The sequence below is a fragment of the Microtus oregoni genome, unplaced genomic scaffold (assembly GCF_018167655.1).
Source record: "Microtus oregoni isolate MIOR12 unplaced genomic scaffold, Mior012 000002F_ref0000024, whole genome shotgun sequence".
NCBI lineage: Eukaryota > Metazoa > Chordata > Mammalia > Rodentia > Cricetidae > Microtus > Microtus oregoni.
In genome coordinates this window covers 73,874,882-73,890,030 of record NW_024543061.1, presented here as the reverse complement: position 1 = coordinate 73,890,030, position 15,149 = coordinate 73,874,882, and the positions used below count along the sequence as shown (strand labels likewise).

At 44.0% G+C, this 15,149-nt stretch overlaps 1 protein-coding gene across 1 annotated transcript in view; it reads right to left on the bottom strand.

Moving 5' to 3' along the window:
* The window catches only part of Borcs5 (BLOC-1 related complex subunit 5), an 86,656-nt gene that overhangs the window by 6,774 nt on the left and 64,733 nt on the right, over positions 1–15,149 (bottom strand). The gene's annotated exons all lie outside the window — the stretch shown is intronic.

The following is a 15,149-nucleotide window of genomic DNA, read 5'->3' as shown; positions in this document are numbered from 1 at the left end:
CCAGGCCTGAAGAATGCCAATCCTTCTACTTTTCTACAGTGAAATGGGGTGGGGCATTATTAGGACCTCTTCAGTGATTTTCCAATGTTCAGGAGACAAAGAGGAGCTGGTGGGAGGGGAAGAACAAAACAAATCCACCTGAATGGGAACTCAGTGTCAAAGTTATGTACCTTAAGAGGACGGGCACATGAACTCCCTAGCTTTTAGGAAGCACTGTACCAGTTGCTCAATGCTCCTAAGGGCTGGCCACTGGGCCTGCCAAGATGTCCCAAAATAAACCTCTTGGGAGGGGCAGTGGTAGTGGGAAGGGATAACCAGCACAGCTCATGCAACTGCTCATACTGTAGAACTTTCTCCAGTTATCACGGAATACCTTGCTAGGAGATCCTCTGCTCTCCATCCTTGATACAACCACAGAGACAGACAGATGAAGTCAGATATAGGAGGTGACCTGAATTGATCCCCCCAGGCTCCTATGGGTCATGGCAAAAGTGCTTGGCAATCAACTCATTGATCCTGACACGCATGAAGCTCAGTGGTTTTCCAGGCAACTTGTAAAGCATTTGTGAGGATGCACACACTTGCAAATATGGCCCCATATCCAGCAGGTCATGTAGATACTGCAGGGGAGGTGACACTTCTGGGGGTGAACAATGCACATGCCATTGCACATCAGTTACTCTTGCTACATGCCATGCGCCATGCTGGCTCCCAAGGACAGAGACACTCAAATCCCAAACTCCTTCCCTTGACACCATTGCTGTGTACATTAACATGACTTTACTCTTCCAGGAAACACAGGCAGGCCCAGAAAGAGAAAAGTGGCAAGTTACTAGGTTATGGGAACTTCTAGAAGAAGCCCTAACTTTTTAAATAAACAATTTGATTTTCTAATAAATAGTGAAGAGCTTGTGTTTTAAAACCCTTCCTCCTATGGTCACATGCCTGTGTCCTGGTCTGTTCTGGTGGATGTATCAGGCACAGCAGCCTTGAGTAATGTTTCTCAGCTCAGCTGGTAGTGAGCTGCTCCCTGTCTGCTTAGTTCCTCCATCCTCTCTGCTGCAGCTGAGGGAGAACATGTGAGTCATGCCCATGGCTTGGCAGAGAGGGAAGCTACAAGAAGCCCAAGCCATGGGGCTTCTGTGGTTAAGAGCCACTGTGCTAGGCCAGGGAGAAACAATTATTGTTGCATAAGCCTCTGCGATACTAACACCACAAAGAGATAACGCTGCCCTCAAGATCTCACCATTCAGTAAGCCCCCTCTTCAAACTTTGTCCCCCATCACCACATGCTGTCTCTGACAGCAGAATGTTTCAAAAGGCTACTCTGTACAACATGGTATGTGCATACCCCACACATAAATAAAAAAATAAATATAAAACAAGAAATGAAAAAAGCAATGCACACACAAAGAAAATATTCACAACATATATATTTGAGAGATTTGTATCTAGAAAAACAATTAGTATTGTCAATTTGTATTAAGAAAACCCATCGCCGGGCAGTGGTGGCTCACGCCTTTAATCCCAGCACTCGGGAGGCAAAGGCAGGCGGATCTCTGGGAGTTCGAGGCCAGCCTGGTCTACAAGAGCTAGTTCCAGGACAGGTTCCAAAGCTACAGAGAAACCCTGTCTCGAAAAACCAAAAAAAAAAAAAAAAAAAAAAAAAAAAGAAAACCCATCAAGTTCTATCAGGACACCAGGGACATTCTGCACAGACACATGAAAGGTGCCTGGTGTGGGAGGTCCTTCTGTCTATGTGTTGCTTTTGTTGGTTAATGAATAAAGAAACTGCTTTTGCCTATAGCAAGGCAGAGCTTAGCTAGATGGGGAAAACTAAACTGAATGCTGGGAGAAAGAAGGCCACTGCCAGAGACAGACACTGGAACTGGATAGAACTTTATCTGGTAAGTGTAGTGAAGAGGCAAGCAGGCCTGCTTTTCATCCTGCCTGGCTCCTGCACGGCTAGCTTAGCCCTGGAAATAATAACACGGAAACTGTTATTCATTTAAACACTGCCTGGCCCATTATCTTCAGTCCCTTATTGGCTAACTATCAAATATTGATCTAACCCATTTCTAATATCTGTATAGCACCACAACCTTACCGGGAAAAATTCAGCATGTCTGACCTGGCAGCTGGCTCCATGACGTCTGCCTCACTGCCTTCTTCCTCCCAGCATTCTGTTCTGTCTTCCCCGCCTACCTATGTTCTGACCTATCAGGCCAAGCCGTTTTCTTTATTAATTAACCAATGAAAGTAACAGATAGATAGAAGACCCACCTACATCCGGTAAGCCACAGCCATATGGTGATACACAGATTAATGGAGATGTGTATTAATGGAGATTAAATTAAGATGTGATGGAGGAGGGTCATCTTTCTATCTGTTGTTTCATTGGTTAATTAATAAAGAAAACTGCTTGGCCTTTAATAGGATAGAAAATTAGGTAGGCGGAGTAGACAGACAGAATGCTGGAAGAAAGAAGCCGAGTCAGGCAGTCACCATGATTCTCCCACTCCAGACAGACGCAGGTTAAGATCTTTCCTGGTAAGCCAGCTTGTGGTGCTACACAGAATATTAGAAATGGGTTAGATCAATATGTAAGAGCTAGCCAATAAGAGGTTAAAACTAATGGGCCAAGCAGTGTTTAAAAGAATACAGTTTCCGTGTAATTATTTCGGGTATAAAGCTAGACGCTCTTACTACAACAAAGATGTAACAGTTTACAGATACACAATAAAGACAGATTCAGATAAAAAAAAGGACCTCTAAATGGGTCACAGTGTTGGATAAATATATATGTAGACCTGGGAGAGAGAGGAAAAATACTATAAAAGGAAGTAAATTGTTTTAAAAAATAAAGCAAAGTCTTTCAAGAGACAGAGTAAACTTGTAGAAGAAGTAATAGGAATAAAGAAAAATAAGCCATGTAAAGATGGAATATACACAGAGAGTCCGGATTATATACATTGTTGTATTTTCTTTGAATTTTTTGACTGTGAAGTAGCTAATTAACAAACATATATAATTTAAAGGTATCTTGTCTTCAAAATTTGTGTCTAAGGATATGTTGTTTTAGAAAAGAGGTTCTGCTTTTGTTTCCACAGAGGATGAGAACCTGTGTAATCTTTCCAGACTAATATGGTTTGATGGACCAAGATCCCCTGAAAGGCCAATGAACACCCCTGAAAAATTACTTCACCCAACAAAAAGCAGAAAGCATTTGGAGAGAACTATGCCCAAATTCCCTAAATGACTGTTTATAAATGTTTGATTATATTTAAAGGGGGGGGGGACACACTATAGAGATTTGCATTGGTATGGATCTTGCTTTCTTGATACAAAGTTAAAGTCCATTTTGTTATATGTATATTTTAGCTCTTAATTAAGGTATTGTTTTGTGCAGCTCATTTAAAAATGTAATGTATAATTAAGAAATATAGGTTAATAGTCATCTATAATAATCAAGCTTGTAGTCTTGTTAGATTTTCTAGATGTATAAAGGTATATTTCATATGGATAGTTATTCTTCAAACCTCTCAAAGACTACTGAATATGGCATTTAAAATGTTTTAATAACTTAAGACTTTCATAAAAATGAGACGCATCTGTTCCTGGCAGCACCAATTACTTCAAGAGGAAGATGGGCATCGAAGAGGTTCCTTATAGAGTTTGCTAGCCATTTGGGTAAGAAACTGCTCTTGCCTGGACTGCTTGATGTTATGCTGTATGAACTGGACATGCGGGACCCATGGAGAGATGACTGCTGAACTTGCCTAAAGGTGAGATGGTCCTTCAGGGTTCCTGCTTCATGAAAGAGTCTGCCAGACATTCTGCAGGACACAGCAGAAAGTGACTGAACTGTCTTTGAAATTTCCTGCTTCATGGAAAAGTCTGAAAGATACTATGGGCTTGTAGGCTGAAGATGTATGCCCCAGTGGTACAGAAGAACTCTGGGTGACTGTCCAGGTAGTGAGATGTCTCTATCAATTCGAGAGTTTTGGAAGTTGCTTACAATGCATTTCCTGTTTACTTAGGTAATATTACATCCTTCTGGAGTCTTTGATGGAGCTGAATAATAGATAGTAATAATATAGTTTTCCTTAGTTATGATAAAAGATAAAGTAGATATAAATACTGTAACTGTAATTCTTGCTTGATACTTGTTTTCTATATGTAATTTTAGTATGTTAAATTAAAACCTTCCTTTTAGACAGAAAAGGGGAAATGGTGTGGGAAGTCTTTCTATGTATGTGTTGCTTTTATTGGTTAATGAATAAAGAAACTGCTTTGGCTCATAGCAAGGCAGAACTTAGCTAGGCTGGGAAAACTAAACTAAATGCTGGGAGAAAGAAGGCGAAGTCAGTGATGTAATGATCATTCTGCCTTGTTAAGAGACAAGCCATGCCCATTCCCTCCCCTGTCTGCTGAGACAGGCTGATCTTCAGCTTCTAGCCTGAGTTCTCTCTCTTTTCTGGCTCCCTCTTGGAGAGGCAGCTTCGGTCTTTCCTCTCTCTCTCTCTCTCTCTCTGCCCTTCTTCTCCCCTTCTCCCTTCCCTTCCATAACCACTAAATAAATATCCAACCTCACTCTGCATGGTGTGCCTATCTGTCTGTCTCTCACCTGCTGCTGCCACATAGCTCGCCGCAGGGGACGCTGCCAGGGACCAGCCACCTTCAGAGACCTGCCACATGGTCTCATGCACCATCCCTGCCTGGGATTGGCTGCTCTTGGGACCCCCTGCCCACTGCCTGCTGCTGCTGGGGATCCTGCAAGCAAGCTACTCAGGGGTCCACAGCAATTTCTAATAATCCATTACGAGTGAGGTGCCATGTAGTTGCCACCAGAGACAGATGCTGGATGGAACTTTTTCCGGTAAGCCACAGTCATATGGTGATACACAGATTAATGGAGATGGGTTAAATTAAGATGTAACAGTTAATAAGAAGCTATAGCTAATGGGCCAAGCAGTGATTTAATTAATACAGTTTTTGTGTGGTTATTTTGGGAGTGTGGGCAGCTGGGAAATGAACAAGCTGCCTTATACAACAGGTGCCCTGAAACTTAGGTGACCACAGTGGAGCCTGAGCAGAGCAGCCCTGGAGGGAAAGACAAATAATACCTGACTCCAAGACGTACTGTGAAACTACAGAAGTCAAAACAGACACATTGACCAATGGACTGAACACAGCCCAGAAATAAAATCCACATGTTTACAGCACTAAGAATACACATTAAAAAGAATAGTCAGCCTAGGCACTCATCAAGAGATGAGTGGTTCTTTCCATCCATCCAGAGAGTTTGTTCAGCTAGAAGAATGAATAATAGGAGAATAGAATTATGTCATCTGCTAGGAGAATTGATAGAACTGGAGACTGTCATTGTACGCAAAATAAGCCTGGCTCAGATGTTGCATGGTTTCTCACATATGAAGAATCTAGATGATTTTCTTTGTGCTATACCACTATTTAACTTTATATAGTTTTTATACCACTAAAAACTTCACGAAGCTGTTACCAAACTAAAATACGACATTCAGGGTAAGCTGAATCTGTGTTCCCAGGCCACAGTCGCAAATTTTTGGCTTCAGAATAAACTATCTTATTCTCTGAGGTGAGAGCTGTGTTTTTATATGATCATAAAATAAGTCACTAAGGAGTGTGCCTCTGTTTTGTTAAACATCAAGTGAACCTGGGGTGGGGGGAGGCAAAGCAGCAGGGAGCCAGTGAAGACACTGGAATGGGTCATTGGCCTGGAGGGAAGACCCAGGGACTGCCTGGAATAGCTCCCATCCCTTCAGGGGAGCTAGGGGAAAGAGGCTAAGAAGAGCCAGCGGGCACAGGGTGGGCATGTTTAGGAAAGAGGCCCAGCCAGATGCTATCATGCAGCTGTATTAAGTGAGCCCTGGGAGCCCTGCCACAATGAGGACAGCAAAAAGCTATGCTCGGTTTACATCTTGTTGCTTTTATGTGTTTATGATGTGTGTGTGTTTGAGTGGCTTGTGCCACGAGGTATGTGTGGTTAGTGGACAACCTCAGGCATCAATCCTCACCTTCCACTTGGTTTGAGAGTCTTTGTTTTCCTTCTGGGTACACCAGGCTAGGTGACTTATGAGCCTCTAGGTCTCCCCTGCCTCTTCCTCCCATCTCACCTAGAAGTGCTGGAACTACGCACTACCATACCTGGCTTATCTGAATTTTTGGGATTAGCACTCAGGTCCTCTGCTCAATTTTCAAATCACTCTGCAGACCCTGGGGCTTCCAGGCTCATGACTGTCCTTTGTCTCTGAGTAGTTCCTCCTGTCAAATGTACAGTGGCCACTGATGGTTCCTGTGTCCACTGGGCTCACACATCCAGCCTCAGAAGGGGCCTGCTCCAGTGGTGCTGTTCCTCACTGGGCTGAGATTCCCAATGGTTCACCTCCCACACCTGGACAGAGCTCGACTCTGAGTAGGTCAGCCTTCCAGAGCCTGCAGGTGGCCTATGCAGACACAAGAAAGTTTTTCCAAGTTCCAAGCTAGGGCTTCGGAGCATGGAATGATGAGAGAAGTAACCACAGGAACAATACAATGATCAGGAGGCCAAGGAGCCATTCCAATGTGACATGCAGACATACAGCACCTGTGTCTAAAGACTGGGTTCACATACGGCCGATTACCTTTGGAGGCTTCAGTTACTTAACAGCTCTGAACCTCAGCTTCTTAATTCCTCAACTGGAGATAGTAAAAGTGCCTTCCCTAAGGGTGGATATGAGGATTACAGGACAGAAGGTAGGCAATGTCTATAAGAGGCAGAAAACAGGCTTTGTAACAATCATGTGAACTGAAACAGGAATCCATGCTGTGGGATAATGCTCTTGTACACTCTAAAGATTTGCCACTCATATTGGTTTAATAAAATGCTGATTGGCCAGTAGCTAGGCAGGAAGTATAGGTGGGGTGACCAGACTAGGAGAATTCTGGGAAGAGGAAAGGCAGAGAGAGTCAGTTACCAGCCAGACACAAAGGAAGCAAGATGAAAATACTGTACTAAGAAAAGGTACCAAGCCATGTAGCTAGACATAGACAAGAATTATGGATTAATTTAAGTTGTAAGAGCTAGTTAATAATAAGCCTGAGCTAATAGGCCATTTTATAATTAATATAAACCTCTGTGTGTTTCTTTGGGACTGAACAGCTGTGGGACCAAGCAGAACAGAAACTTCCATCTACAAATACAGTCCAGAAATCTCTTCAAGACCGAAAAGCATCCTTACAGGGAAAGTGATGTGCAACTGAAGTGTGCAGACCCTGTTGCAAAGACGGAGGTGTGTGTGTCTCATCTCCAAAGGCCAGAGCCATTCTCAGGCCTTGGATCACAATACAGTTTCCCACTGTGGGTCTCCCCAGACTTAGTCTTTGGTATGAACTTCTGACCTATAAAATCTTACAACTTGTTCCCCTCCAAGTTTCCCAACAGAACTAAACTATCACACACTACCAAGGACCCCAAGATCTAGTTACCAAAAAGGCCTTCCTGTCCTTTATTTGTTATCAGTTTGTAGTACCAGGGATGGGACCCTTGACCAATACTGGGCATATGCTCTGGCCTTGGCCTCAAGTCTTTTTAGTTGCTGTCTTCAGCTATGAGTATAAGCAACTCTTACAACTGCTTAGTCAGACCCAATATGATAACAATAAAAACATGTAAGTATGCATAAGTACATATGTTTTTAGAAATATTTTATCAGTACCAGGAATTGAACCCAGAGCCTTATTCATGCTATGCAAACCTGAGCCATATCCCCAGCCCTTTATAAGACATTCTGAAAACATGCCAGCCACAGGGGCACACACCTTAATCCCAGCACTAGAGAGGCAGAGGCAGGCAGGTGTCTGAGTCCAAAACCAGCCAGTGATATAGTGAAAGCCCAAAATAAAAGCAAGCAAACAGCTTCCTTTTTTCTCCAATACGTAAGTAAAAAGGAAATGTGAGCTGGATATTGTATTATACAATGTAGTCTCAGCACTGAAAAGATAGGAAGATTGGCCAAGCTCAGGAGACTGAGGCTAACCTAGCAACATAGCAAAACCTTATATTAAAACAAAAAAACCCTTATGGACTCAACTAAGAAAATATACAAAATTGTTTGTTTTTTTCATCCTTTAAAAGTAATGCTTTAAGAAGTAATGTTCAGCTTTTAATGTGATGTCCCTGTTAACTTCAGCTTCAAGGTCAGTTGTGACTTGATCTCAAGAGGGAGCTCAACTTCTCTGCACATAAATCCATTTCCCAAGGAGAACACATTAGGAATATGGCTTTAGGGAGCAACAGGCCATGGTGGACAAGACCAGCAGCTTCCTGTCATCTTTCCAGTCTCACCTCTATCCCAGCTTTATCCCTCTCCAGATGGCTAATGCAAGAACATTCAGGGATACATGACTCTGCTTGCTTCCTGAAGAGCTAAGTAGGAAAATGACAATCACTCCCTTAACAAATTCTGAGGTCATTAACAGCCTATTGAGACTTGACTGTGACCAGATTTGTCTATTTGGCCCTGGGCACTGTCAACACAAAACAGCTTTTACCTCAGAGTTTGTTCTGGAGCCAAATATGAGTGATTGTGGCCTGAGAACAGTGTTCTACTGTGGTCGTCATCTCATGAAATTTTTATAGTTAAAGGTAACAAAAAATTCTAAGTTGCTGTGGGACAATGGTCTTGTACCCGGTAAAGATTTGTCACTTGTATTGGTTTAATAAAATGCTGTTTGGCCAGTAGCCAGGCAGGAAGTATAGGCGGGACAATGAGAATAGGAATTCTGGGAAGAGGAAAGGCTCAGACTGTAGTCATCACCCTGACACAGAGGACACAAGATGAGAATGCCTCACTGATAAAAGGTACCAAGCCATGTGGCTAACACAGACAAGACAGGTTAAAATGTTGAGCAGAGAGCTATCCGTAGTCAGCAGTTTAATTCCCAGGAAAAGAGATGAGGAGACCAAAATATGTATAAATGTGTAAGTTTATACATCAGTGCTCACAGCTCCGTTCATCACAGAAGGCAGACACAGAAATAACCCGTGTTCATCAGTGTAGGAAGGGAGAGTCAAAAAAAAGAGATTATATCCATAGAGCAGAGTACCATTTGGACATGGAGTCAAATGAAGTGTAAAACTGTGACTTGGATAAACTTCAGAAGTGTCACATTACGTGAAAGAACATGACACACGCGGTCCTATATGGCATTCCTTTCACATGTAAGGCCCCACGTGGGCATCTATAGAGAAGGACAGTAGGCGCGTTGCCAGGCGGCAGGGCAGTGAGAGTAGGAGTGGCAGTGTGTGCCCCTTTCTGGGTAGGGCAAGTGTTCTGGAATTGGCTACGTTCATTATGTAATCTTCCACTCACACTAAAGACCATGGAAGTGTGCCCTGTAAACAAGTAATAGACTCAGATGTGAGTCTTAAGAAATAAACAAACCTGCTGGGTGGCAGTGGTGCACACCTTTAATCCAAGCACTTGGGAAGCCGAGGCAGGCGGATGTATGTGAGTTTGAGGCCAGCCTGGTCTACAAGAGTTAGTTCCGGGACAGTCCCTAAAGCTACAGAGATACCCTGTCTCAAAAAAAGCAAAAAAGAAAAGAAAAAAGAAAGAAAGAAGAGAAAGAAATGAACCCAACACCTGAACTTCCCTCCACACCTGTAATAGCACTAGGATCCCTCGAGGCTATTCTGGAGTCTGACTTAGACTGGGAGCCTATGCTAACACTGGACTCTACGTGGCCACTTGCAAAGGATCAGAGTCCACAATGATGAAACCTGTTTGACAGTCCTAAACTAACACTGTCCAGTGGCCCTCAAACAAACTGCTGCAGACAAGAAAAAGATTACAAACCCAAGGTGGACACTCAGGCCACAAGAGCAACCATCCAAGGTAAAAGTTGCATGTCCAGCCCATGCTTTACTGTGACAGCACCAAGCCACAATGAAGAACCCGAAGCACCCACCGCTCAGCATCCCTTCCTTCTTGTTCTGAAAGTGACTCATATTGGCCACATTCTTCTTTTATTTTTTAATAAAAACCAAATATCAAAGGAGTACAGCATAACATCCTGACTATATGACACAGTGAGAGGATTCTGGCAGGCAGGCTATTTCTGTTACGCTCCTGACTGGAGACACCGTCAATGTCTCCATTCTACACCCTGGGTGATTAGGTTCCTTAGCCGGCGTCCATCCACTGCCTGTCTCCACTTCAGGGAATAGGCAAGCCTGCTGTCACTCAGAGCCAGTGCACTCTGGCCTGTCACCATTCTTCACTCCTGTCACACTTCCACTTCATGACGTCTTGTGGGGATACGGACAATCAAAAGGCTGGAGTAGGTCAGGCTCAACCCAGAACCTTTCAGGGCCACCTAAGTGTTCTCTGGCCTCTTCCGTTCCCACAGAAGACTCAGCATTCTCCGCAGGAGTCTTTTCTGGAAGACTCTCTCTTGCACAATTGACAAAGGATAGATGTTTTCATTAATTATACCACAGGCTGAATGGCACCAGTTACCACATACTGGTATTCTGAAGTGAGCCTGTTTCCCCAGTAGGAGAGTTCTGAAGAAAACAGTTCTGAACAGGCTACAACAACAGCTTTCAGAATAAACTCCAGCCATTTGTGCTCATGTGTATCCTTTTACTCTGGGAATAAGACAACAAAACCCCATCCCAGTAAACCGCAGTTGACTTGATATAGAGAAAACAAAACACACAGTTGGAACTGCGTCTTTTGGTAATCCCCAAACTGACTTGGAAGGTGGAATCCAGTATACAGTGCTCACTGGTTCACGCATTTTTCTAACAACCGTGATAAGGTCCTCCGCAAGTCAGAGCTACTGTCCCCTGAGTATCTGCTAACCACTCTAGATGCCTTACTTTCATGTCCCATGACAATCCTCAAGGGAACTATAATTTTTCTGCTAAAGATGGTAAACTGGGGATTCTGGGAAGACAAAAATGTGCCCAAGGTCACCCAGCTCCATCAGCAGAGACTTCTCCAATAGACACTTCCACTTAACTTTTGCTCCTCTTTTCTACAGAAACCATTAATTCAAATGTAAGCTGATTTTGATTAAATCAATACCACACCGAATGAGGTTTGTGATGCCTCTTCAAAACCCATAATGGATGGATTTTTCCAGTAGAACAAGAAAACACTGGGCTTCTAATATAAATACCAGCATTAACTTTTTAACAAACACAAGCAATACATTACCAGATCTGAGGTGGATATTTACAAAGCAAATCTGAGTGGATACTGCAGACGTGGCTAGCCTCTCTTTATACACTGCACACTGACAGCCATTCCACCTCCTAGACCTCAGGGGCCTCATGGCAAAGCATAGCAGAGTTGAGAGTCCTGCAAGATGTCACAACCCTGCCCTTCCTCTTAAAGAAGAAGCCTGCTCTAGGGCAGCAGCCCCTTGTCTTATGTCCACAGTTGGTATGGACAACCAGCACCCAACTCCAGATCTCCTGACTTCAAAAGCCACCATGGCATAGTTTGAGTTAAGTGCACATAAGCAGCCTGCTGGCTACATTTTCTTTTCCATAATTCATTCTGCCTTGCCACTGAAATATAATTGTACAGGATCTAAAACTAAGTTTCTCAGGACACCATTTTTAGCCATAAGGGAAACAAAATCTATTGTTAAATAAGGTCAAAATCCAAACAACACTCTCAACAATTGAACATCTCTGCATTTGTTAAGAAAAGGAAGGCACTCAGGTGAGCCAAGGTCTGTAGTCAGAAAGCTGCTGGCTGAGCAGAGCTCTGGCCACTTCCTTCTGCATTACGTAAACCTTCTCCTTGGGCTCCCCAATGCCCTGCCACTTCCTGTTGCGCAAGGACAAACAATGGGCAGACTGTTGCCAATGTTTCCATTAATTACACCACAGGCCGGGTGGCATTGATTACCGCATACTGGACATTTTGAAATGACCCCATTTCCTTTGTTCAAATATTCTACCCAAGTGTTTCAGTAATGAATACAGTTTACTCATGTCTTTCAGAGAATGAAGAGATACCAGCAGCTGGGGAATCCAAATGGCATCATCATTCTGTTCTGGTCATTATTTTATGCTCTCCTTATGATGGCTTCTCTTCTGCATTATGTCTTGCTAAGAAAGAAATCTCAAAACCTTAATCAGTCAGTTCCCCCAAACAAAACATGTTAAAAATCAGGCAGATCGTGCCCCCAGCCTGGGCTTTAAAAGGTATAAACAGCAGCAATAAAGGAAAACGTGTGGGGCAAGACAGGTCAGACAGACAGCCGACCGGCAGAAGCTGTGGGCTCAGAGCAAGTCTCAGAGTCTCACACCATACTACGATTCTCAGCTTGAGGCCGTAAGTCTGAGACCCTGGGGGTGGGGGGCTGTTGCTAAATCCTGAGAGTCAAAGGCCAGAGAGGGAATTGGTGAAGGCCATCAGACAGATGAAGACCCCCACACATGCAGAGTTGTCATTCTAGAACTCCTTGCTCCAATGTCTCTGATGAAAAGAAAGTAGAAGTCTGTATGAGTTAAGCAACACTCTGGTGTGTTGACACCTGTGCTGACGTCTATCCAGTGACGAACTGGATTAGCTAAGTGCTCCGTGGTCTCTTCTAGGGCTCTCACAGTCTGAGCACTGCCCTGTGACCACAGTAGACTTCAGATGTGCTAGAGATAAGAACCTCACTAAACTCCTCCACCATCAACCTGAAGAATGAACTTGAGTGTTCAACATGGGATGGTGGTCACAGACTAAGGATTTCACATGCTTCCCAGCAGCAAAGAGCATCTTACAGTAAACTGGATGGCTGCTCATGACCTGGGAGCCTGATGAGTCCAGAGGCCCATATAATTCCCCACTCAGTGTAGGTAACTATGCTACGTTACTGTGAAACTTGATCCAGGAAACATTTTCCCCACCCTAGGGAACAGACAAGGGAAACTAGGATGGCTTCCTATGGTTAGGCTGCTGGCCTGATGGAGGGCAGGTGCCGCAGAGAGGTGGGACATTGGTTATTCAAGCAGAATGGATATAGCAGAAGCCACAGAACTGAATTTGGTAGACTTTGGAGACCTTGATTATGACCATTACACATGAGATGGAAGGCAGGCATGTATCTGACTACAGAGAATCCAAGTCTTAGCGAAATAAAAAGGAAAGAAGTGCATGGCTGTGGTATTCTGGGCTATGGGAAGAAGCCCTCATGGAGGCCACACTCTAATTTCTATGGAATACCATTCTGCACTCCATCTCCACGTGCTCCACTGCATTTGAGGTAAATAAGCTTTACTCCAGAAATTATATTTTTGTTTTCAGAGCTCTTTTAGGGTCCTTTGGTCTGATCTGGCTGTCAGCATACCAAATGGGCAATTCCAAGCAATGATTTAGTCCGCCCTTAGACAGCGAAAAGCTCTCCTGACCAGTGTGCAAAGTGGGAACTGTAGAGTCCCACCAAAATGTCAACCAAGCCTTAGGGTATCAGCGTGCAGTCTGTTAGCATGGGCAGAAGCAAATCAACTGCTGCCCCAAGCTTTGGAGCCAAGTCCTGAAGAAATCCTTTAGGAATCTTCGAGGTCGGGAAGAAGTAGGAGATGCCTTATTGGGGGCGGGGATAGGTCTGCGAGGGTCCTTCAGCAATAAAGGAGACTTCAGAATGTACAGGTCGGTGCCGCAGTGAAAAGACCAGCAAGGAGAAGACCCCTGGGCATTGATTGACATTGGTCAACAAATTTGGTGACTTTCAAGTAGAGATAGTTCCAGGTCTTCTGATGCTCTCTTGTATTAGCTAGGAGGTCTAAAAGAGGTTTCCTTCCAGGAAGGCCTGCCCAGGCCCCTGTGTCTATAACTTGTAGCCCACTGACAGGGCACGGCTTCCCTTTACCTTATTTAGTAATTGGTAACCTTCATCTCTTTACACGCCATCTACTTTGCGCCCCCTCCCCCTTTTCTACTTTTCTTATCGTCCGTTTCTCCACTGGAGTAGAAGATCTAGGAAGGGTTTTTCCTGTGTGTTTAGTCCTAATTTCTTGATATCTACAACAGAGCCCCGGTGCAGAGCTTCCAGTTCTTTCACCTAGGGCGTGGAGAACGGGACGTGTACAGAGTTCCGAGCACACTCTTCGTGACCTAGTTTGCTTTCTGCTGCGGTGATTAAAACACTGACAGAAACCAACTCAGAAAGGCAAGGGTTGATTTAACTTACTTTCCGTGTCACAGCCCACTACTGAGTGATGCTAGAGCAGAAATTCAAGCAAGGACCTGGAGGCAGCTGAAGCAGAAACCATGAAGGAACACTAATTAGACCCTTGCTCTCCATGGCTTGCTCAGCCTTTCTCATATATCCCAGGATCACTGCCAGGGGTGGTGTCACTCACAGAGCTACGTCCTTCCACATGGATCATTAATCAAGGAAATGCCCCCCAAAGGCTACCCAAAGGTGGAGGTAAATCGTCAGTTAAGGCTCCCTCTTCTCAAGTGACTAGTTCATGTCAATTTGACAAAAACTAAAACAGCACATTGGTAAGGAAGAAAAAAAAATCCGTACATAGGGAGTCAGAACTCAGACGGCTGATACACTTGAAAGAAAAAAAAGTGTTCAGAGATAGGAGAGGTGAGTGACACATGTTTAAGATGACAACTTTGTAAAACAGAAAATACAGATAGGGAGGAAGAATCATTAAGAATCCCATCACTAACATGCAATGTAATCAATTAGCTGTCATGTGCCCTTTCTGATCTTTAAGAGTACTGAACACAGTTGAAGTCATGTTGAATGTACAGTTCTATGTCTTGGTTTTGTTCAGTGATCTTTAAGAACATAGTGGTTCCCCAAACAACTGTCTCACTCCCAGTAGGACTTAAAGCCTGTGGCGTTTACCATGTGACCTGACACTTTGAGGCTCAAGCTTTGCTACACATATGCTGTAGGAGTAGAAGCCCAAAGATGACACAGATGCTCCGCCTATGGATCGGAGTTGAGTCTAGCCATGAGCACACACCCATTCCCAGGCTCCTATGGATCTGGCCACATAATTGAGTTCGAGCCAGCGTTCTGTGAAACTGGTAGGTTCAGCCCATAAGACACTCCCAATCTTTTCCAGTCAGATGCTGTGGAGATCACAAAGT